Below are 25,271 nucleotides of genomic sequence, written 5' to 3'. Positions count from 1 at the left end.
GTCAAACTCTGACTGGCAAGCCCATTCTGGGAGGGATTAGTGTAAAGAGGATGCTTTATCTAATTAACTAAATTCATCCATCATGCTGCTATTACAATCTCTGACCCTTCTTTCTTTCTCATTTAACTCATGTAATTACTTCAATTATGCACTCCTTCAATTATTATAATTATGTATTTTTTATTGAAGATGTTCTTAGATGGTATGATGTTGGCAAGATGATCTCTAAGCTTTCTTTCTGTCTTGATATTCAATTAGGATGCCTTTACAATGATTCCTGTTAGTTTGGAGGACAAGGGCCCTGTCTTCTTGTTTACAGCTATATTCCTAGCATTAGAATAGTGCCTGACATGTGATAAGTGCTCAATAAATATTAGTTGAATGAATGAATAAAAAGATTTGGAAGAGGGAAATGGTCAAGCAGAGTGATTCTGGGCATACATTTTATGGTCTTTCTCTAATGTTTAATGTCTGATGTTTTTCTATTATAAGATAGAAAATTATCCATCACTCATATTTTACTGGTGTAGTTTTCTTACTGGACCAAAATAAACCCTCTGGAGGTCAGTGCAATGAGCCAAGGCAGGCACTGAACAGGCAGGAATAGGGATGGAGATGTTTACACCCGGACGTTGAACTGGCATATTGCTGATAACTAGAAAAAGCATCACCAAAGTCACTCTGCAGTTGCCATGGATACTATCTTGGGTGCTCTGAGGTGTCATTACACAGTGGAAAGAGTCATGCAGAGTTGGGCTCAAATCCTAAGTCGGCTCTTCTTTGGCTTTGTGTCCTTGCAAGGTTATTTAAACTCTAGAGCCTCAGTTTTCTTATTTAGAAAATGCATTGTTGGATTAAAGATGATAATGGCACTTACCTAAACATTTCCATGGTAAAAATAGTAGCATTTTCCATTACCCAGCACTAAGCCTTCTCAATTATTCTGTGCAGTAGGTGTTATTATTCCTATTGACAGATGAGACAACCAAGGTGCAGAGAGGCAAACTGATTTGTCAAAGTCATACTACTGATAAGAGGTGGAGCTAAGTTTTAAACCCAGATTTGGCTTGAATCTCATATCTTGAATACAGATAATTTATGTAAAGTGCCTGGCACATGCAGACATTTAATAAGTGGAAATGTTAAGATTATTTCTCAATGTATACTGCCATGAGGACTTTCTCATCCTCATCATTTCTTCCCAAGTCAGAGAGCTTTAAATACCCTCCTTTCCACCCCAACCTATTTCCGTACACAAACTCATGAACTTCCAAAGATCTTGTAAAATGAAGTAAGACAACACTGAACACAACTGGCTACTTTCTAGACAGTGTTAGGAAAGGACAGTCCATTTCCTAGGTTTGAGGATCATTTAGGGATTAATATATACCTTATAGTGACATGCTTAGATCCCTGACAGCTGGGTAAAAATGGGTCAGGTGGGCTTTTCTACCTAAGTAAACACAGAAAAGTGGGTGTTCAAACCTTTCTCCCACTCACCGTCATGCATCAGTATTGCTTTTTTTTTTTTTAATGTTCTGAGCTATAGCCATGAGAGATTCTTTATAAAACCAAATTTGATTCTGTTCTCTAGATCAAAGAAATGATTACACCCTGGAGGGCTAAAACTATTATACAAGAAGAAAGAGAAGAAGAGGGTAAACGCTGAGATGGGGAATAATTACTGCCAAAGGTGAAGGAGATTGACTGGGAGCATGATACCTGTATAATTGAGGCAAAGTGAATATAAAAATCTGTGCTTGCTTCCAGCATGCACATTCAGAGGTCCTTCGCGACTGGTGTGTACAGCAGGTGGGGTGCTTAAATGTTTGCTTCTCTTGGATCTTTGCTTTTATAATCTGCTTTTACAAGGCCTATTTAAGGAGTCCACTTTACTGCTAGCAGGGGAGTGGAGCACAATAAAGCTATATTTAAAAACAATCCCAGTTATCTTAAATTTCTTATGACATTCTTTGAGTGTTAAATCTGCAGATGAAGGTAATGGCAACTCTCCTGTCCTTAAAAAAAATTTCTGGTAATTGTTGAGTTTCCCAACATAAGCTCAGATAGTGGGATGAGTGGAGTGGGAAACCAGAGAACCTGATCTGGACCTACATACATAATTTCCTGCCTCTTTGGGTTCTGTTCTTCATTAGAAGCTGGAGGTTTGTTTTTTCTGATTTTCCTAGGAACCTTTTTCAGGGTCTCTTTCTGAACTCTAAGTGAGTTACATCCCAGCCAACGAGCTGTATTAGACAAATAAGAGGCAGGCCAGGGTTGTAGTTAAGGAAATTCTACCTCAGATCTTGGCTTCCTCACCTGTCTCCACTCTCTAGATTGCCAATTTCATTTCCATGGTGAGACTAAGCTCAGTCTGGATGCAATATGGTTTATTAAAGGGAATATGCTGCACTTCTTGAAGTTCTGAGATCAGCCTGGTTTTCCCTGACCAAATTTCCTCCTCTCTTCCTCTATCTGGCAGCCCTCCTCCTCCTTCTCTTCACTTCCCCCTCTTTCTCTTTTTCCCCTTCTTTCTTTGGCGTCCCTGTCTACACTTTCATTTTTCATCTATTCTACTTTCTCTGCTTTGTATTTTACTTTGTTTCTCTTCCTCCACATTTCAAACCTAACTCATTGTTTATAGCTTTGTCCTGCATGTATCTTCCTTCCCCCTCTATGATATTTTCCACTTTTTTTCAAAGTAATATTGTTTATCACCTTTTCAAAAGAACGTGCATCGTTAATGGTCATGAAACCCCTGGGGGACAGAAGTGAAAATGAAAAGCTCTGTTCCTCAATACCCAGATGGACTGACAAGAGGGAGGATATACCGCATGAAAGACTAGCTCCAGGGGCCCAGACAAATTAGTCTGGGCTGAATTCTGCCTACTTTTCTCTGGATGGCTCTGCTCTGTTGGTTCCACTCAACAGGAGACCATTTTATCAACTGTCTGACCCTTTATACCAAAACTTTCAATTTATTTATCTGTTGGTTTTTGCTCCCACCCCCAATAAGTCTGCAATTATTTGCTTTTGAAGACAAACATTAATATTGTTAAAAGCCTCCCATAGGTGCCTACCCATTCACCATGCTCAGAAACATAACTGGAGTGGCAGCAGAGATAACATTGCAGATCATTGTTAAGGAAAGCTTTGATTCTGAGAAAAGCAGAAAATCAGTAGTGAGAGCTAAACAAAATATCTGAGCACTAGTCAGCAAAGGAGGAACACAGCATTGGGTGCAGACCTTGTGAAAAGTACCATGGAATGTTCTCCAGCCAGAATGAGTAAAAAGACAGAAGCGAAGTCTGTGCGGGTGTTGAGGGACTGACACAGATGGGCAAAGCAGGAAGGGAAAGACTGGTGGGCAAGAGGGCTGAGTTTATGATATACTTAGGGAGAGCTATGATATACTTAGAAATGTACTCTCCAGACTTTCTTCAAAGAAGAAATTGTTGCCTCAGTGTCAGGGAATGCTCTTTCTGCAGTCTTCAGCTCTAGATTCATTTAGAGATTGAATCAGCTGCAGACAGCTTCTTGTCAAAGGCCGCACCTTTCTGGAATGCCCTATATCTAATGATTGGTAGATTTGCAAGTTAAAGGCTCAGCCACTTCATGCCAATTCAAGACAACTCTGTTGGGACATTTTAGCACTAGTTCCCCATGGGATTGGCCAAGGCTATCTTTGGGTTTATGTTGTAGCTAACCTTCTCCCACTACCCAGTCTTTCTTTTTTCTCCCACAGATGCTTCCCCAATGAGTATCCTCCATGCTAACCTCCATCTTAGTCTGTTTTCCCAGAAAACTCAGCTAGTGACAGTTGATGTCCAGTGGTCCAAGAAAGCAAGGATTAAGATGGAATTTTTGAGCCAGCTGACTTATTTCCCACTTGGTAAGGAGCATTCCATCAATAAAGAGCACAGATAGCTTCTGGCACAAGGAGGAAGTTCAGTTATTAAAGCTTTGAGCAGGATTGGATGGTGTACCAGTGGAAAGAAATGCCAGGTACTAAGGATTGGAAAAATTGTAACTAGAAAAACAAGGGAATTGACTGGCTATTGCTGAGCTCAGTGGATGCACTAAACTATGGGGTAGCAAACCATGACTCATGGGTGAAATTCTGCCCATTGCCTGTTTTTATAAATAAAGTTTGATTGGGATACAGTCACACTCATCATTTATATATTGTTTATAACTGCGCTTTTACTATAAAGGTAAGTTAAGTAGTTTTGATAGCAATTTTATGGCCTCAGAGCCTAAAATGTTTAGTGCTATGTACTGTATAGCCCTATGAAGATAGTTTCCTGACCACTGCATTAAAAAAGAGAGAGAGAGAGAGAGATAAAGAGTTGGAGTGATTAATAAGCAATTGCAAAACCAAACATAAAACCCAGAAAGCCTTTTTGACAGACTACAAAGAAGGTTTCATCTCTGGTAGTGGGAGAGCAGAGAATGCTATGGAGCTAAACCAGAACTTAATGTAGTAGCTGAGCTCCAGAGAAGGTTAAACTCCTAGCCAAGGGAGGTATTTTATACTAAGGTCAGGGCTCTGGTTAAGAAAGAAGGAAACACTAACACATTGGATAGGGACATCTGGATATCAATATAATAATAATAATATTGAATTTCCAGATTCTTCTGAACCCTTTGAGCCTATTGAAGTAGGCCAACAATCCTTCATTAAAAACAAACACACTCCTTTTCTTGCTTGAAGAAAATGCAAAGACCTCTGCCTTGAGAAACAACATGTGCTCCCTTCAGGATCTGCCCCATCTCCCCTTTTAGCCACTAAACCTATAACTAGCAGCCAGAAGTATGCAAGGCCTGCAAGGGAAGGAGAGACTATGCTTTAAAGGAGTGCAGAATCAGCCAGCACGTACTGGCAGAAGTAGGGAGAATGTTTGTGGGCCTGGATTCCTGGGGTACTTGAACAAAATATATGGTTAGATATGGTTAGATAATTTATTGAATTAGGAGTATTATTCTGAGACACAGGATTGAATACCGTATCAAAGACTCCAGCGATATGGCAGACTTGTCACAAAGTCTGGAAGCTGAAAAATGAGTAGCCCACACTGAGTGAGGCTGAAATGCCAGAATCTGCATGGAAGAAGATGGAGGAAATTATTTAAAGACCCAGGGAAATAGCATGCTAAAGCGGCTGAACTATGTAAAGCCAAAGACATATGCTTTCCATATGCATATCCACCAGATGCTTATGTTCCCTGGAGGACCCAGGGAATATACCACTTACCAAGCCCCCAAGGAAAGGTTGATGAGATGGTCAACAGCATCAAAAAGTCCTCTGAGGCCTCTCCTTTATAGGCCATAGATAATGATAGGAGAAACCATTACAGAACAAAGTTCACTGACAACAATGGTCTGATTGGACTCCTAACCCAATTGAGGCCAGGTAGCGGCACATAACAGTCAGAAGCCAGGTGTATGTAATTTTCATGAAGAACGGCAAGGTTGAAACGGCAGCCAAAAGATGTGATCTACATAGAGTTGTGAATTGTTAAGAGACTGTAATATCCCTAGGAGCAGAATAGATGTATATGGATTATTCAACTTGTTGAATGATGATCCAAGGTTGGATTTTTAAGAGGATGTGAATAGTCACCCCAATAAAAAATCATGGTTCTTGCCCGTTTTCTGGGGCTGAACCAGTTTTTAGATCCCAAACTTGTTTAAAGAAGAAACAGAGTCTCTGGGATAAAAGACTACAACACCATGACAACATATGCAGTAATGATTCTTCCTGTTCTTCCCAAAAAAAGATATATAACAATATACTCAGGGCATTGTGAAAAGATGATACCCAAATATTTCAAGGACTGTTAGACACATTGTAAGTTAACACTGACACCTGAAGACTTGAAATATTTGCATAGTTCTTTTATTAAAATAGAGACTTATGAGGCCCAGATAATGTGGACTTTGACAGAAGTCTAGCTGATTGTATGTCTTGGGTTTGTGAATCACCCTGTACTAATTTCCCCAGTCTCCAAAAGTGTAATTGGACTAGAAATACCTGGTAATTGGTGCAGTCTCCTCAATTATGGTTTTGGCCAGTGAGGAAAGAGCTATCTGTAATAATGAGGAAGGTCAAGTACAAGTGCCTAAACTTCCCTACCTCTGACAAGATAGTAAGAATGCAAAAAATTTACATTCCAGGAGTGAAGGGAACAGAAGTTAGTGCTACTCTTAATAATATAAAGGAATCAGGAGTGGTGGTCCCTATCATATCTTCATTTACATTCCTAGTCTGATACCTGTAGGAAAAATAGACTGATCCTACCAAAATTCAACCAAGTTGTAACCTTGTGGTATGCATGCAACATGCCAAATGAGGTATCGCTTGTTAAAAGAGGTTACCATGGCCTCAGGTGCATGGAATATGTCCATCAATCTGATGAATGTTTGCATTCCTATCCTTGTTTAGAAAAGAGAATCAGACATTGCATTTCAGTGGATTAGATAGCAATATGTATTTGCATCTTAATTCTAGGACCATTTCTATTTTATGTCATAATACAAACCAAAGAGATTTAGGTTATCTGGTTACCTCAAAGAACATCATATTGCTATACTATATCAAAGACAGTAAGCTAATTGGATTGAATAAGCAAGAAGTGGCTAGCACGTTGGAGATCTTGATAAGACACATGCTTTCAAGAAGGTGAAAGATAAACTCTTTGAAGAATCAGGAACCTGCAATATTAGTGAAATTTGTAGGAGTCCAATGATCAGGGGCATTTTAGGGCACTCCTTCCAAAATTAATGCAAATTATTGCATCTTGCTCCTCCTATCTCAAAGAAGGAAATAAAGGGCTTTAAGCCTTTAATGATTCTGGAATAAGCATATTTCACGCCTGAGAATACTGTTTCATTCATAGAGCAGGTGATACAAAGGCTGCCTGACAACTTTGAATAGGGCCCAGCATAGAAAGGGGCTCTTCAGCAGGTCCAGGCTATGAGCCGAGCAACATGCCACCTAGGTCATATAATACAGCTGACTTTATGATATTAGAGATATCAGTGGTAAGAAAAGATGCCATGTGGAATTTATGGCGAAATGCAATAGGAGAATCACAATATAATTTGGAGTTCTGGATTTAGGACCATGCTATCTGCAGTAAAGAATTATACTACTTCTAAAAAACAACATCTAATGTGCTTTCACCTTAAAAAGCTAGAAAAATAAGAGCAAACTAAACAGAAAGAAAGAAAGAAAGAAAGAGAGAGAGAGAGAGAGAAAGAAAGAAAGAAGGAAAGAAAGAAAGAAAGAAAAAAGAAAGAAAGAAAGAAGGCTAGAGTAGAAATAAAATAGAGAACAGAAAAACAATAGAGAATCAATACAATAGAAATTTGGTTATTTGGAAAGATCAAGAAAACCAATGAAACTGACTTAAGAACAAACAGAAGATATGAATAGACATAAAATAGAATAAATTAGTAAGACAACAACAACAACAACAACAACAACAACAACAACAACGAAAACCCACATGTAAAGCCCAGGCCCACATGGTTTCACTGGTGAATTCTAAAAAGTCTTGAAAGAAGAATTAACACTAAACCTTCACAAAATCTTCCAAAAAAATTAGAGGAAGCAGAGGTACTTCTCAACTCATTCTATGAAGCCAGAATAACTTAATATAAAAATTATCTCAAAATGGAGGAAATACCCACATGTGAGGACTAAAACTATAAAACTCTTAGAGGGAAACAGATGTCACTCAGCATGACTTTGGATTAGGCAATGGTATCTAAAACATGACACCAAACAAAAGCTACAAAAAAAAAAAGATAAAGCGACTTCATTAAAATTAAACAAAACAAAATGTTTGTGCTTTAAAGGACATCATTGAGAAAGTGAAAAGACAACCCATATAATTGGAGAAAATATCCGCATATCATATATCTGGTAAGGTTCTAGTCTAGAATATATGAAGAACTTTTACAATTCAACAATAAAAAAAAAACGTTTTAAAAATGGGCAAGAATTTGAGTAGAAATTTCACCAGTGAGGATCTACAGATGATCTATAGGTACATGGAATGCTGCTCAACATCATTAGTCATAAGGAAATGCAAAATGATACCACAGTTGGATACCACTACACATAGACTGGGATGGTTATAATAAAAGATGGACCATAACAAGTGTTGGTGAGAATGTGGAAAAATTGAAACCCTTATATTGCTCTTGAAAATGTAAAATGGTGCAACGTCTTTGGAATATAATCTGATAGCTCCTCATAAAGCTAAATTTGGAGTTACAAAATGACCCAAAAATTCCACTCATAGTTTCAATAAAAATTAAAACATGCATCTTCACAAATACTAAAAACACAAAAACTAAACACCACTGAGATGTTCACTTTGAAAGGTTGAATTTTGTGGTGTGTGGATTATAAATTAGTAAAGCTGTCCATAAACAAAAGAATGAGGTACCTAGGGTACAAAATTTAAGGAGGCACTTACTCATGTGCAAGTACCCCCTTAAATTTTGTGCCCTAGTTGTCTTGCTTGCCTCACCTGAATCTGCCATTAAGCTTCAGTTTAAGTTTCCCACAGGAGAGAATTCCCATTGAAATGCTAGAGAAGCTATTCCACAAAGGTATATGCAAAAGCTGACCCAAGTGATAGAAGGGGTGGACTATACTGGAGTTGGATATATGCCTTCCAGTTTTCTCAGAGGAGTGTCCTGTTGTTGCACTAGTAGCAAGTACTATAGAAGCTTCAAGTGTCTGCCTCTTCAGAGATTGCCTGAACTTCAGAAAGCCACTTTTCTCAAGGCAGTGCACTTCCTGAGGTGTTCCACACTCAGTAATTGTAGAAGAAACCATCTAAAGGCTCAGCCATTCCGATTCAATGTGGGATATGCTAAAGGGTCATTCTAGCTGTACAACACCCCTGCAGAGTAGGCTGAGGTGGTTGTTCAGGCCACTGTCAGAGCTCAATTTCTCCCTCTCCTGATCCAACTTGCTTCCCTCTTTCCACTGTGATTATCCCAAGGGCACTTCCTAATGAACATGCTGCACACTAAATTCTATCTCAAAGTTTTCTTTCCTGAGAACCTAAGCTATAACAGGGTTTAGGGAAATTATAAGCAAACAATTAATGCATGGCGAACACACAGAATTCACTAGAGTTAACCACTGTCTTTTTCTTCAGGGTTGTGATACCATTTATAATGGTACCAGACCCAAAAATTAGAGGATCATAACTCCTCAGTTTTTAACAACTATTCATAAAAATGGCCTAAATTTCTTTTCAGAATTAAATGAGGGAAGAAGGCAATAATAAGTGATAAAAAATGAATACAGATACTCAAGTGTAGCCACAGATATTGGCAGGGTTGGTGGAGCATGTGGTGTAAGTGACCAAGAAAGGGTACACCATCATTCCTATCCTGAAGGAACTCCCAATCTAATTTATATAATCATAAATGTCAGTACAGGGTTAATGATTATAGTCATTATAATCATTTTCTTTTTCTTAGAGTTTTTCAGCTTCCTCTTCCTTTTTCTTCTCTCCTTCCTTCCTCCTCTACTCACTCTCTTACTCTGGAGCCCCTGGTTCCTGCTGCACCTATGTTTGCCCTGGGGGTCAGGGAAGCCTCCCAGCAGATCTGCCAAGCAGACCACTGTGGCATGGACTTGGATGCAGGCTCTGGGAGAAATCTATCTGTGATGAGAAGCTGAGAGTTTTTGATGAGCAGGCCATGGACCTTCGGGCATCAGCCAAGACCCCTAATCAACATATTAATGTGGTTTTATAAAGAGTTTCCAACATCTCTTATTCAATGAACATTGCTTATAGAATAACTCTTAACTACAAATGCAGTCAGAGTCTAGAATCTATTGCCATTCTGCCTCTAACTAGCCCTGGCCAGCCATAGGTATAGAGGGAGAGACAGTAGTCTCAATGGTGCTGTTGGGGGATTTAGAGAGGTCCTCTTGTCTATATTCTAGCTCCATGGTTAGTAATGCTTTTCTTTTAGGTTTAAGGTTTTGCATGCCTAGCCAAACATAATCTTTTGAAAAATAACATGGAAAAAATTTAAATCTAAATTAAAATTCTACTGCTTATTATTTATATGATACTACCAGTTACAAAACTTCTGTGACCTGAAGTTCTCAGATAAAAGATTAAATGAGAGGGGCCCCTAGGTGGCTCAACCAGTTAAGCATCTGACTCTTGATTTCAGCTCAGGTCATGATTTCAGGGTCTTTGGGCTCCATTCTGGGCATGGAGTCTTCTTGAGATTTTCTCTCCTTTGCCCTCTGCCCACCACCCCTGCTCACACACACACGTGCTCTCTATTTTTTTTTCTAAAGATAAAATGATAGTAACTGTGGTCCACCTCACAGGGATTATTAGAAAGATAAAGGTAACAATGGTGAGAGTTTCATATATTTCAAGTACTATATATAAGGGGTTATTGTTTTTAGCTGTTCCCATTTCATCGCAAATACTATAAATGATATTACTTAGTTTTCTCTCTTTATCTGGAGACATTGAAAATGGGAGTTTTATGGTTTTTTTAAAAGATTTTATTTAATTAATGAAAGGGAATAAAGGGGAAAGGAGAAAAAAAATAAGTGGGAAATATCAGAAAGGGAGACAGAACATGAAAGACTCCTAACTCTGGGAAACGAACTAGGGGTGGTGGAAGGGGAGGTGGGCAGGGGGTGGCGGTGACTGGGTGGCGGGCGCTGAGGTGGGCCCTTGACGGGATGAGCACTGGGTGTTATTCTGTATGTTGACAAATTGAACACCAATAAAAATAAATTTATTAAAAAAATAAATAAATAAAGATTTTATTTATTCATGAGAGACACACAGAGAGAGGCAGTGACACAGGCAGAGGAAGAAGCAGGCTCCCTGTGAGGAGCCCTATGCGAGACTCGATCCCAGGACCCCAGGATCACACCCTGAACTGAAGGCAGACACTCAACCACTGAGCCACCCAGGCATCCTGAAAAATGGAGTTTTAAAGACAAAGGAGGAAGGAGTGATTTGGGAGAAGTTACATGATGTACTTGTCAATGGTAAGTCTGGGCATGTGTCTCATTGAAAGGCAAAATGTACTGAATAAACTGAAGAGAGTGAATTGGTGGTGGGGAATTGCTGGCAAAAGTTAATCACCTTGCAGTTTTCCAAGAGTGAGCCCTCGACCACATAATATCTAAAGAAAGCCAAGTACAGATAACTTTATTCATTCATTCATTCATTCATTCACCTATTGAAAAAACAATTAGCCAACTTTCACTTTGTGCTTGACACCAAGCAAGTCAAACAAAATAGCGGCACAGAGTGGTGGCAGAGACAGGCTAATAGATCATCCCTTTCAGCATAATGTGGCAAAGCCATGACAGCAGTAGCAAGGCTAAGAGAGAATCACAGAAGAGGAGCATCTATATCAGATTAGGAAGCTCAAGAAAGGTTTCTTGGAAGAGGTGATGCTCGGTCTGAATTTAGAAGGATGAGTAAGTCTTAGATGACGTGGGGGTGGAGAGAGTGTTTTCCTAGAAGAGGGAACAATATGTGCAAAGATTTGGAAACGGAAAGCAGGCTGTCATATTTTAAGGAACCACAAGTAGTCTCAAATGACTGTTTTGAAGGTGTGTGGGGTGGGTGGGTGGGAGGAAGCGAGGCGCATGTGGAGGTGGGAGAACAGAGAAATAGGGCAGGGCAGAGCCAAAATATCTGAACATGATCCTGAGAGTTATGTGGGACCCAAGCTTGGGGGGACAGTGACACAGTCAGAATTGCATTTTAGAAAGAGTAAAACTGCTAGGAGGGATTAAGCACAGAGGCAGGATGCTCAGGATTCTGCACAGCAGCCGTGGGGCCATGTAGTGGGCAGTAGCCTGGCCTTGAGGGTGGAGAGAAGGGAGTAGAGCCAACAGAGTCTGCTGAAGTTGATGAAAGCACAGAGTGACAAGTTTGAATGGCTCTTAGAAGCTTAAACGTACAGAGAATTTGGGTTTGGTCACTTGACACTTTCTAAAAACCTTCCCAGCCCATTGAGAGTATAGGTATCTGATGATCCCAGAAGAAAGATTCTGGGAGGAGGAGCAAGCATCCAGCTCTTTTCACTTAAATAGAGGACTGATCTCACCCCCAGTCATGCCCAGTCCATTATTTACTCTAAGAAATCGAGCTCATTTAAAGCAGACTTGCACAGAATGGAGTCTCCAATTTCCCACATGCCCTGCAAGACCCCAGATTCCCTGCCCCGCTTTCCCCACAGAGCAGTGCGTGGTGACCCAGAGCAGTCCCTCCCTAAGGCCCTCTTCTCCAGCTTATGCTCCCTCACCCAACATAGACACCATATTCTGTCGGGAGTGACAGAGGACTATTTTGGTTGTGGGATTTCCTCTTCAGAGTGTGTCTGTCACTTCTCTAGTCTGTGATAAATGCATTCTAAAGAACTTAAAGGCTGTTTGACTGGGGCTGAGGCATCTATTTTAGGTTAAAATTGCTGACATTCCAGAAGCATTTTTTTTTAAATAGAAAAAAAGAGTATTAGAAAGCAGTGCTCTTCTCTCTTTTACATAGCAAAACTTCTGTGCTACCTAGTGATCTGGAATGGTGTGGCGCGTTTGAGAATCCATACATTGTGACCTGGGGTGGATTATCAAAATGACCAGTGTCCTCCCAGTATCCATGCCATTTCAGGTGACTTGATATTTTCTCCCATTAAGGGGAGAAAAGTCTCTCTCTTTCTCAGGACATTGAAAGAATTGGAGTTTTTTTGTTTGTATGTATATATCTATTTATTTATTTATTTAACATAGAGCACAAGCTGGGGGAGCAGCAGGCAGAGGGAGAGGGAGAAGCAGGCTCCTTGTTGAGCAGGGAGCCCAATGTGGGGCTTGATCCCGTGACCCTGAGATCATGATCTGAGCAGAAGACAGACGCTTAACTGACTGAGCCACTCACATGTCCTGAGAATGGGAGTTTTAAAGGGAAAGAAGAAAGGGAAAATTAGGGAGAAGTTGTGTGATTAACTTGGACTGCACTCAGCAAAGGTATGTCTGGGTGTATGTCTAACTGGGAGGCAGAATGTACTGGCTCACAGTACACTGAGAGACAGGGAGCATTGGGGGGTTGCTGGGGAAGATAAATGAATCGCTTTGCAGTTCTCTAAGAGAGAGCCCTGTGCAAAACAGTGTTCAAAAAGAGCCAAGTGCAGTTTACTTCATTTATTTATCCGTTAATTCATTAACTCAATCCATTCACTTAAAAACACCTATCAGCTTTCAGTTTGTGTCTCTCAGATACTGTGAGAAGTGAGGCTGAGTGTAATAGGGCAACTCTAGCTGCAATGTAGTGAGCCCATGCCAGTCTTGGCCAAAAGAACTACCTGGGATTATCATGAGGTAAATAACCTCTAGATGTTGGTGTGGTTGAGTGCAGCAAAAGCTAAAGCATGATCTAGAACTAAAAGGTACATACTTTGGTCTTCATCTCCCTAGAAACTTCCTTAGACCTCACTTAAAAATGGATGATGCCAGATTTTAAAGTCAAAAGGTCCCATGCCATAGAGTAGAACAAGAAAATTTCATGAAAGCAGAAGAAAATGGTTGGACCATCACTGGAATGTAGACTACAACCAGGATTAATTTTTAAGGGTATGCAAAGAAGGCTAGACCTCAATAACCTTTAGAATTTAGAAGCTTATAAATGCAATTAAAGATATTGCTTTAATTTTTTTTATTGCCCCAGGTAATAATTGATTTGGTGATTTTTTTCTATTGCCTTTTTATTAAACATTTTTAGCTCATAAAATCCTTACACTAAGCTTATTTATCACAGAAAAATTACCTCTCCATTTCTTCTGGGTCATCTGCAAATTTTATTCACTTTACCAATATGAAGCATGTGATACCCTAGGACAGTATGAATCTTTCAAAGATTCTCTTTGAGAATAGTAATATGAGAATAAAATATCATCTAATTATTATAAATGTACTATGGACCAGGTACTCTGCTTATGTTTCTGCATTCATTATCTCATTCAATCATTTCATCAGCATATGAGGTAGAAACTACCCTCATTAGTGATTCCACTTATGAGGTTAACTGAGGCTCAGAGCCCTCACTGGGAGCAAGTCAGCAGGAAGCAGCTGTGGCATCTAAGGGTGTTGTGTTGTAGATGCCCTACTCCTAGTCACCACTTTGTACTGCTGTGTTGGGACTGAACCCACACTCTGCCGTTGTTCTCCATTATTATTCTTGGGCCAGCCCTCCAAATTCTGTGTACTTCAAGTTTCTTCATCTACAACATTCAGGTAACAATATACAGATGCAGAAACTGAGGGCTGAAATATACCATTTTATATTAGGGTAGTAGTAGATAGGGAAGCCCTCTGAGGATGTACAGTAACATCTTGCACACAGTAGGAAACTTATTTTTGTCACTACAGAGAAGGTCATGCAACTAGAGTCTTGATCTTAACAGGTCTCCCCATTTTTCTCTCTTCCTTCTTTCTCCACACATTATTTGAATGAAGGATATTTCATAAAAATGAGTGTTTTTGAGAGGTTCCCGGTTCTGGTCCACTAGAGTGAGCCATTTTTGACATTTAGACAGACCCCTTGTGTAGAAGCTCAGGGACATTGAATGATTTGTCATTGTCCTTTGAGAAGTATAGAAACTGATAGCAACAAGGCTGTCCAATGAGTGACAGCAGAGGCAAAGTGTCTGTGAAGATAAACGATGCTTACTGAGTGGGAAGATTTAGGAAACTCACAGATGTGGCCAGTGTATCCAGCAGGAGTTAGCTATTCCCTTTGTGCCTCCTGAACAATGTTAACCTGTCTACAGGTGCATAGTGGATGAATGGGATGGGAGCTTAAAGGAAATAGAATGTTTTTAATCTGGGACTGGGATTTGCCCCTGTGTGGCTTTAAGTAGTCCCAACCACTTAGACACACAAACATACAAATGCATGCACGCCCACATGTGCATGCACACACATACACACTCTCTCAAATAGATGCATAGCACACAGATCCATGCATGAACACATCACAAAAGATGCACTTAAGCAGAATTCCTCTATTTTTTTATATTTAGTGTATATGGCCAAAGGAAAAGAAAATCAATAGATAATACAAGATAAAATGAATGCTCAATTCCTTAACAAGGAGGAAGAGAAAATGTATAAAATGTTGACATCAGCCTCAAGGCCAGTGATGAGGGTTGCCCCTCTGGTCTCTTAAATCCTGCCTAACAAGACAGAGATTACCAGTCATAAAGCATCTCATTCTCACATGGTGTCATTTCCATAAATGCAGTATATAAAGAACACAATGATGAGTGCTAACTCAGATCACTGGGGAAAAGACAAATGTTCATAAAGGAGCTTTTGTTGTCAAAGTGAGGTTTTAGAACTTGTCTCAAAAGGATGTCCCAAAACTGCTATGAAGAACTAAACACACATTCATGTGTGTGTGTGTATGAATAATTATTTTTTCTTTAGTATTTTCCCATCGGCAGAAACCTGGACTGCTGAGTAAGGAGACCAAAGGGACATGACCCTTGCATTCACAGCAGCATTAACTGTCCTTTTGCCCATATGTATGTCCTAAATAATGTCACCAATATGCTCTTTACCAGTCCATACCCCAGGACTGCTGGAATGCAGTTCAGGCTTCTTTGAGGATTCCTGTCCAGGTCACTGAAGCCACCTTCTGGCTAACAGTGGTTTTTCTAATTAAGAGAACTTCCATCAACACTCTGTGCCCCATGAACAAGAGGGAGACTCTCTAAGCGGCAGTGAAGCCACACTTATCTGTTATCTCTTAGTGTTTGACTCCTTGCCACCTGAGACAGCTCCTAATATCCTAGATTTATTTCTGATCCTGTGGGGTATTTCATAACTTTGAGCAGCTCCTGGTTCTCTCAAAACCAGAAATCCTAGGAGTGTGGAAACAGCTCCATTAAACTGCTTCTGCCTCACCTCCAGAAGGCTGACAGCTGACCCCCTCCCCCGCCATACGCAGCTACAGAATCATGCAGATCATACAAAGAACAAGTGTTTTTTAAGGAGGTTTTTCCTATAGGAAGAAACACCTCTCTTTCACCCCACCTTCCAAAACAAAACAAAAAAATTACTGCCTACTTAACTTTTCTACCTGTCCACCTAATCTGTCTTTTTTCTTATGTCTTATGGCAAGAGCAGACACTTAACTAGGGCACAGGTTAAGTTTCATATTACCTAAGCATTCCTTAAGATAGTTGTGATGGGGTTATAACTAAACTTGGGTACCCAGGGCATTTGGCAGCAGAACTGAATCCTTCTTCACTTAAAACTGTGTCCCCTCCCTTCCCCACAACAACTCTCCCTGCCCACCCCCAGCCCCCATCTGCCATCACACACAAACAATACACACAGAGCACAAGGACAACTAGGTGACCTGAGTTTCAATAAGGGTGTCAGAGAACTGGGACTATACACATTCATTTGTTCATTTACTCATCCAGTGCAAAGTATTCCAGGCACTTTGCTGGATGCTGTGACGTTTCAAACATAAAGATGAAATGTCTCTGCCGTCAATGAGCTTTAAACTCTGATAGTGACTTGGGATTACATTATACCTGAACTTTCCATGATAATGTTTTCAGGGGCTCATTAAAAGGGGAAAAACTCATTAAAAGGGACCACTGATTTAAAGGAGGACAGATAAAATTGAAGGATCAGGAAATAGGAACTATTAGGGAAAGCTAGAGGAAGCACTATTATTTAGCACAGAAGGAAAATCCTGAAGTGATGACTTAATAAGAGTATTTAAGTGTATGGAGGATGGACTCCATTATGGGTCTATCATCCATGAATTTATCTAAAACCCTTTTTGAACCAGATTATCTTTTTTTAAGTCTGTGCTATCTCTAAGGGTAATGAGTTCCTTATGTGGACTGCCTGCTGTGCGAAATAACATATCCTTTTGCTTCTCAAATTTCTTCCTTGAAGCTTATAGGACCTCCCCTAATTCTGGGTTCCCAGGATTTGGTTAGCAGTCCTCATGTGGTGTGCCCTCCCTGAACCTGGCATGATTTTGCAGGCTTCTTATATATCTACCCTGTTTTCCTGAAGAGGCCTTGTTTTCCTTCATAGAGAAGACCCTCAAGATTTGTTATCAAATTAGCTACACAATTTCCTGTGATTTCTCTAACTCTTGTGTGTCTTTTTAGGGGCATGCTAAAAACAACAAACGTATTATTTATCTAAAACACATTTCCCCCTACATCTTAACATCTCTAAAATCAAGACATGTTCTACAATCAATGTTAAGAAAGAAAAGTGTCAAAGTTTAATTGGCATCATTTTCTTCCTTTTTTTAAAAAAAAATATTTATTCATGAGAGACACAGAGAGAGGCAGAGACACAGACAGAGGGAGAAGCAGGCTCCATGCAGGGAGCCTGATGCAGAACTCAATCCTGAGACTCCGGGATCACACCCTGAGCCAAAGGCAGACATTCAACCACTGAGCCACCCAGGCATCCCAGCATTATTTTTCCCTAATGGTAAGGGAAAATAATAGTGTACCTTGACACCCCACCTTCAATCATGAAATATGGCATACTGTTAATTTTTGTGGGACCATAAATGATAGGGCACAATGGTAATATTTATAAGATGCCTCTTAGATTGTGCAGGATTCAGTTAATTTGTGTATTTGTTCAGTGTTTATTCGGGTGCTTTTTTTTCCCACCAACATCTTTTTTGTCTCAAAGGCCAAGCCAACTCTCTGTTATTTAAAACTTGGTATAACACCACATACCCATCAGGACCTAAATGATGCTAACCAATAAGACGGGTGAGGAAGCACCAGGAACCTGGCTTCAATTCCTAACATGGCTCTCCAGGTAATCCCTACAGGATATTTCCCCCCCATTGGTTCTGTCTAGAAGTATATAGGGAGAGTCTTTTACCCCTCATCCTCCCAGCTGGGTTTGAATATAAAAGACAAGAGAATGTCAGGATGGAGCTCTGAGTTCCTTGGGAAAAGGAATTGTAGGAAACAGCATGATATCATTATTATTATCGTGTTGACCATGTCCCTTGAAATCTCAGCCATTCTGGAGAATGGATTTTCAACTAAAGTGCAGCTCTATAATCGGAGCTTAATTGGAGGCAGAGTCTGTTCAGCAAGCTTCTCGGCATGATTCTCCTTTCTAAGGCAGATTGTATTTCACTTTGCATAATGAGGTAATCTTTCTATTTACTGATTATTTCCTTATATAACTTGATCACTGAAAAGAAGTCACTGCCAAGACGTCAAACAACTGACTAATAAACATATTCCCAATTCCTGATGTGCAGAGCACTGAAAAATCCCTCTTTTGCTTGCAGATTAAAGTTTGTGCACACTGTATGTCAGAGGACACATTTTGCTAGAAGGCAAAGTTTATATTCCTGGCACTTTATATATAAAGCCAGGAGGAAAAGAACAGGGTAATGTCTCCATGGCTGGCATCTTGAAGGTATGAGATAGGATGTGAAATTCTTAAAGTTGACCTAATGATCATACAACTAACATTTGCAAAGCATTTTATAATTTCATACTAATTTATTCCCTACACCACCATGATAGAAATAAGCAAAACATGTATTATCCCACTTTGATTATGAGAAAAGCAATAATTGAAGCAGTTAACTTGTCCAAAAATACAGTTAACAATTGGCAGAACCAAGAATTGAGTCCAGGTGTTTTGATTCAGAACCCTGGGTATCATGCTGTCACCCCATGAAAGCTGACTGTATTTCAGGCCTTACCCCAGCCTTCCTGACAGCCACAGTGGCATCTACCAGTACTGTGTCCTTAATGTTGCAGATAAGGGAGCCAGCAGGCTTGTACCAGTTTCCTTAGATAATTTCCTCAATCATCCAATTTGTTTTATAGCATAGGACAGAAATGCTACCTTTCTCCATTGCTCCTATAGCATCTCTTGTTTGTTTGAATAGAGCTTATCCTAATCTATAAATTTTCTGTGTATTAATATGTCTACTTATTGTCTGTCTCCCCTATAGGATGTTAGGTTCATGTGGGCATATGTTGTTACCTACAGGGCTCAGCACAGTGCCTGACATCCTAAGCATCCAACAGATATTTGTGAATGAATGAATGAATGAATGAATGAATGAATAAAAGATGCTTGAAATGTCTAAATTTCCCAATCAACAATCAACACTAAGGTTAACAGCTTGGACTTTTGTAAGTGAGCCATTTTACTATAGATTTTATTTCCTTGAACGACAAATCTGTGTTCAAGGTGTCCACTGTATTTTGTAGTGTCCACCCAGCATCTTGAATTGTTCTGCCAGGAACACCATATCATCTGCATTTAATTATACATTTACTGTATTATAAACCTTGGTTATCTCATTACAACTGGAGGGAAATTAAAAGGAATGCCAAATAGCACACTAGGGATCACTATAGTGATATAGTCTAGACTTCAGAATAGCAGTGGCTATATTTATGGTCTTCTTTCTGGGTTCAAGTACTTTCATAATTCTTGATATTAACTCAATGAACCCTCCAATTTCCCCAAACTTATGTAAGCAACATTGGTAACGTGGTAAGAAAAGGAAAAAAACCTATATTCAATGTAGCATGTATCTTGTACATTCAGCAAACCTAGCTCTCTCCTATGCCCATAAACCATCTCTTGTAAAGCTCAGCAAAGCTTCAGGAAAAATCTGTATCCTCTCCCAATAGCATCAGGTCCCTCTGTGCAGACATTGTGCTGTGTTGGTCGATGTGCTTGTTAAATTGACCCAGTGCTTATGTTTTAGTTAGAACTGATGACAGTTACATAAGTCAATATTACTTATCACTGTCCTTGATCTGCTGCTTCTCAGGATAGGAACTGCATGTATTTGCTTCCAACAGGTTGGGTGAACATCGGTAGTAAATAATGCATTATAAATATAGGTCACCTGCTGATTGGTGGCAGCCATTGACAACTATAAGCTTGCTTCCTGGACATCTGAACCAATAATATTTCCTTCCTCCATCCTTCCAAACCAACCCCCTTTACAAATTTGTTTTTAAAGAATCTTACTTATCACTGTAAATACATAAAATCTAAATTTAACCCCATCTGCCCTCCAAAATATGATCCCTAATGTGAGACATATTGGAGTATATAGACATATTTTTGCTAAAAAATAAAATGGCTTAGTGTCCTCAAGTTACATGAATAAACAAGAATTTATGAATCAACAAAAATGAAATAATGTGCTTGTCTTTAAAATCATAGTGTATTTGAGGAATAGCAGTCCATGATCATCCATCTGATCTAATAATCCAGTGGCCTCTCATGGATGAGGAAAAGGAGACCCAGAGAAGTGAAGTAGCTTGTCCAAGGTCCTGTGGTTACTTAAAGACAGTAAAAGGGTTTTTTAATGTCCAATTCAAAGTGATTTGTGGATGCTAGAGAATGGGATTTGTAGACTTGTCAGTCTTTGGCTTGTTCTACTAACTAGGATTAGTATTTCTAACATTTGTTTCTGAGTAGCCATTCTCCATTCTTCGTTTTTGTGAGACTGTGGCTCACTTGATAATTCTTGATGTAGCATGTTATCTTGTAGAGACTGCTTGTTCTTCCTCCAGCTGTGTTACTAGAACAGACACGAAGAAGAATCTGTTCAATATAGCTTCTGCATGGCCTGACTCAGGAATATGAATGGCTTAATAGGAAACACCTGCCTGTTATGTGCTCCTTCAATTTCAGGTTAATTGCTGAGGCTTCACCTGCTGGTCAGTGCCCTGATTTCAAAAAGCAGCTGCTCTCTGTGAGGAAAAAAATTTTTTACACACACCCCCTGCATAATTTGGGCAAATTCTGAGATCATTCTTGAGAATTGAATGAAAGACACCATTCCCCATATTTATTACACATTTATAATGAAAAAAAGTTTAAAAAGACATTATTTATTATAGTCACATGGTAGGTCACCAGAAAAATTAAATTTCAGTTTCCTGTTAGAGATTACTCTCATTTTTAGCTTTGAGGGCAAGGCAGCAGTAGAGTTTATGAAGGTAGATAGATGAGGAAATTGAAGGGAGATACTTCTGCACTTTGATTGGTTCATCTCCACCTGACTCTGGTCTTACTTCCTCAGAGGAATATGCCTGCAGTACTTAATGCTTCTGGAATTTAAGCTCTTCTATCTGATTCACATCCTGAGCCACTTTACAGTATAATGTGCCAGTGGGCTGAGCTGCATCATTAATTCTCTGAAGTTTCTTTAAAGCTGACCATCTAGTGACTTTGGAGATAATTATCAGCATGCATTGATAAAACTTGGTGCAATCAATGACTGTGTGAATCTTACTTAAAACAAAAAGAGAGAGAGAGAGAAAGAAGAAAGAAAGAAAGAAAGAGAGAGAGAGAAAGAAAGAAAGAAAGAAAGAAAGAAAGAAAGAAAGAAAGAAAGAAAGAAAGAAAAAAGAAATGACGATCTAAATGTAGTAAAATTCCAAACTGAGGTTATGCTGAGAAGTCACCAATTAAGTATGTATATATGAAAGGTCAAGAACTTACCCAAGCCAAATAAATCCAGAATTTGACAGGGTTACTTTGTTGGTGATGAACGTCTAGGATGTGATGAACTGCTTTAGGGATACTTTTCACTGTGTCAGTGGAGACCAACTAGGCTTTGGTAGCCCTGGGATGATCCCAGTAGACATCCAGTATAGGCGGATTTTGGAAAGAAAGTGTAGCAAAATGGCCAAGAGTTTGGGCAGAGACAAGACTGCCTGGATATGAAAAGGGAGCCACTGCTTATTAGATATATAACCTTAGACAAGTTAGTTATGCCTCAAATTTCTCACAAATTTCTCACTTTCGGGATGCTGAAATAATCAAGAGTACTAATACATGTAAAGCACTAGAATAATTCTTGGTACATAGTAGGTGCCCAAAATGTTAGTATTTTTTAAATAAATTTATTTTTATTGGTGTTCAATTTGCCAGCGTACAGAATAACACCCAGTGCTCATCCCGTCAAGTGCCCACCTCAGTGCCCGCCACCCAATCACCCCCACCCCCCGCCCTCCTCCCCTTCCACCACCCCTAGTTTGTTTTCCAGGGTTCGGAGTCTTCCATGTTCTGTCTCCCTTTCTGATATTTCCCACTTATTTTTTCTCCTTTCCCCTTTATTCCATTTCACTATCAAAATGTTAGTATTAATGATAATTAGATCAACCTGTTTATCTAATAGCAATGTTAAGGAGGAAGCAAACCATGAACATTCATCAATGTCTTGCCCTTCATGAAAACTCCACAAGTACAGTGGAAACATTGATTTAGAAATTATTCCCGTGCTATCTTGGGTTCATTACCTCTCTGAGATCCAGTTTCTTATCTATAAAATGGAGTAATAATATCTACTTCATAAGATTGTTATGAAGGCTAAATAATATCATGTAGAGGAAACATTGTGCCTGATACAAAGTAATGGTTAATGCCTATCACTTCCCTTCCTTTACCATGACCAACACCACTACCAATCCTCTACAACCAAATTGAGTCCCCAGGAAAAGATTGCAGTTTTTGAGTTACAGTCTTCAAAATGAGAAGAAAATTCATTTAGTTATTAATCTAGTGGATATTTATTGATAACCTGCCATGTAAAAAAAAAAAAAAAGAAAGAAAGAAAGAAGAAAAAAGATAACCTGCCATGTGCCAGGTCCTGTGCTGGGCACTTGAGATAGAATGAACAATGAGCCCAGCTTTCCTGGAGTTTGCATTGTTACTGGAAATGGCCAGCCTTAGTGGATGAGAGACCACCACTTTGATATTCAAGGTACAGAAGGAAACATTACTGATCATTATCTCTTATAAAATATCCAAGGAGGGGTGCCTGGGGTGCTCAATTGGTTAAACATCTGCCTTCGGCTCAGGTCATGATCTTGGAGGCCCAGGATCTAGCTCTGTGTCGAGCTCCCTGCTCTGTGGGAAGTCTGCTTCTCCCTCTCCCTCTGCTCCTCCCCTGGCTTATGCTATCTCTCTGCTCCTCACTCTCTCAAATAAATAAATAAATAAATAAATAAAATCTTTTAAAAAACTATCCAAGGAAATTTTTGTTTGAAGAGGAAGTCATCTTTGGATTCTTCTCTTTCTTTGATTTGTACTGCCAAGCTCCATCACACCACAGCCCCTGAGCTGGTGCTTCACTCTCCACGAAGAAAATAGAAGTCGAAGGGAACTGCATGTCATTGATTAGGCTAACTTCAGTGTCCCATCTGTCTTTATGGCTCAAGATCTTCAGTTGCAGTTCCAAAATCCTTCAGAACCCAAGACCAAATATTGGTTCTCACTAAGAGCTTACTGGCTGATATAGCAGAAATTTGAAAAAGTGGCTGCATGCCATAGTGTTTTATAGAGCTCAAAATCACGAAGTTCTTCCCCTAGGAATTTAAAGTTTAACTTTGTCAAAGCTATCTCAAACCAAATGAGGAATTTATACGTAGAAAAACTGATCTGTGGGAAGGAGGAGTGTGGTAATGTGAAAGAAGTGTGACCTTTGAATTGGATGAACCGGGAATCAGGAGAAGAGAGCGTTTAGAGGTTGGAAATATCTTGGTTCCATTATCTTACTAGCTGTGTGACTCTGAGGATGTTACTGAACCATTCTGTGCCTTTGTTTCTTGGTCTACAACATGGAAATAATAACATTAATGACTTCATCAGCTACTGGAAAGACATAGTCTAATGAAGTTCCGCTTGAAAATGTTTAAGGGAAGAGCAGGGAGGTGCTGTTCCAGGATCCTGCTAGGCAGTACAAGTGGGGAAGGTGCTGCAGGCAGGGGGAAGCCATGTGTTTATTGAGTATCTGATATGTGTTATGTTCTTTGCTATGTGCTGGGAAAAGAGGAGGTACAGGGAAAAAAGAAACATGAGCTGATTATCTGAGTACCCAATAACCTCCTACACATTATTTAATTAAATCTTCATAACATCCTTAATAGATGGTAACTTATATAATCTGTAGTTTGCCGATGAGGAAACAGAGATTCCAAAAGTTTATACAGTCAATAAGTGACAGAGCTAAAACTCAAACACAGAGGAACATAGTCCCCAAAATCTATACTTTGCCCACTCTTCAGAACAAGATATGTTTTTTTATAGTTCTCATGGTTTTATTTTTTTAATAATAAATTTATTTTTTCTTGGTGTTCAATTTGCCAACATACTCATCCCGTCAAGTGCCCCCCTCAGTGCCCATCACCAAGTCACCCCCACCACCCGTCCTCCTCCCCTTCCACCACCCCTAGTTCATTTCCCAGAGTTAGGAGTCTTTATGTTCTGTCTCCCTTTCTGATATTTCCTACCCATTTCTTCTCCCTTCCCTTCTATTCCCTTTCACTATTATTTATATCCCCCAAATGAATGAGAACATATAATGTTTGTCATTCTCCAATTGACTTATTTCACTCAGCATAATACCCTCCAGTTCCATCCACGTTGAAGTAAATGGTGGGTATTTGTCATTTCTAATGGCTGAGTAATATTCCATTGTATACATAGACCACAGCTTCTTTATCCATTCATCTTTCGATGGACACCAAGGCTCCTTCCACAGTTTGGCTATTGTGGACATTGCTGCTAGAAACATCAGGTGCAGGTGTCCCGGCGTTTCATTGCATCTGTATCTTTGGGGTAAATCCCCAACAGTGCAATTGCTGGGTTGTAGGCAGGTCTATTTTTAACTCTTTGAGGAACCTTTACACAGTTTTCCAGAGTGGCTGCACCAGTTCACATTCCCACCAACAGTGCAAGAGGGTTCCCTTTTCTCCGCATCCTCTCCAACATTTGTTGTTTCCTGCCTTGTTAATTTTCCCCATTCTCACTGGTGTGAGGTGGTATCTCATTGTGGTTTTGATTTGTATTTCTCTGATGGCAAGTGATGCAGAGCATTTTCTCATGTGCGTGTTGGCCATGTCTATGTCTTCCTCTGTGAGATTTCTGTTCATGTCTTTTGCCCATTTCATGATTGGGTTGTTTGTTTCTTTGGTGTTGAGTTTAGTAAGTTCTTTATAGATCTTGGAAACTAGCCCTTTATCTGATATGTCATTTGCAAATATCTTCTCCCATTCTGTAGGTTGTCTTTGAGTTTTGTTGACTGTATCCTTTGCTGTGCAAAAGCTTCTTATCTTTTTTTTAAATTTTTTTTTTTTATGATAGTCACAGAGAGAGAGAGAGAGAGAGAGAGGCAGAGACAAAGGCAGAG

At 39.6% G+C, this 25,271-nt stretch overlaps 2 long non-coding RNA genes across 3 annotated transcripts in view; both read left to right on the top strand.

The window, feature by feature from the left end:
* The window catches only part of LOC144316197 (uncharacterized), a 230,698-nt gene extending 228,779 nt beyond the window's left edge, over nt 1-1,919 (top strand). Inside the window, exon 3 of the long non-coding RNA XR_013382052.1 lies at nt 1,595-1,919. This is a non-coding gene — a long non-coding RNA (uncharacterized LOC144316197). The remainder of the gene's footprint in view (nt 1-1,594) is intronic.
* Nucleotides 1,920-12,685: 10,766 nt separating this feature from the next.
* Nucleotides 12,686-25,271, top strand: part of LOC144315226 (uncharacterized) — a 53,814-nt gene continuing 41,228 nt past the window's right edge. For both annotated transcript variants that reach the window (XR_013380975.1, XR_013380974.1), the window contains exons 1-3: nt 12,686-13,048; nt 17,762-17,893; nt 18,381-18,511. This is a non-coding gene — a long non-coding RNA (uncharacterized LOC144315226). The remainder of the gene's footprint in view (nt 13,049-17,761; nt 17,894-18,380; nt 18,512-25,271) is intronic.

This window comes from Canis aureus, chromosome 6 (assembly GCF_053574225.1).
Source record: "Canis aureus isolate CA01 chromosome 6, VMU_Caureus_v.1.0, whole genome shotgun sequence".
NCBI lineage: Eukaryota > Metazoa > Chordata > Mammalia > Carnivora > Canidae > Canis > Canis aureus.
This window is presented reverse-complemented; position numbering and strand designations above follow the sequence as displayed.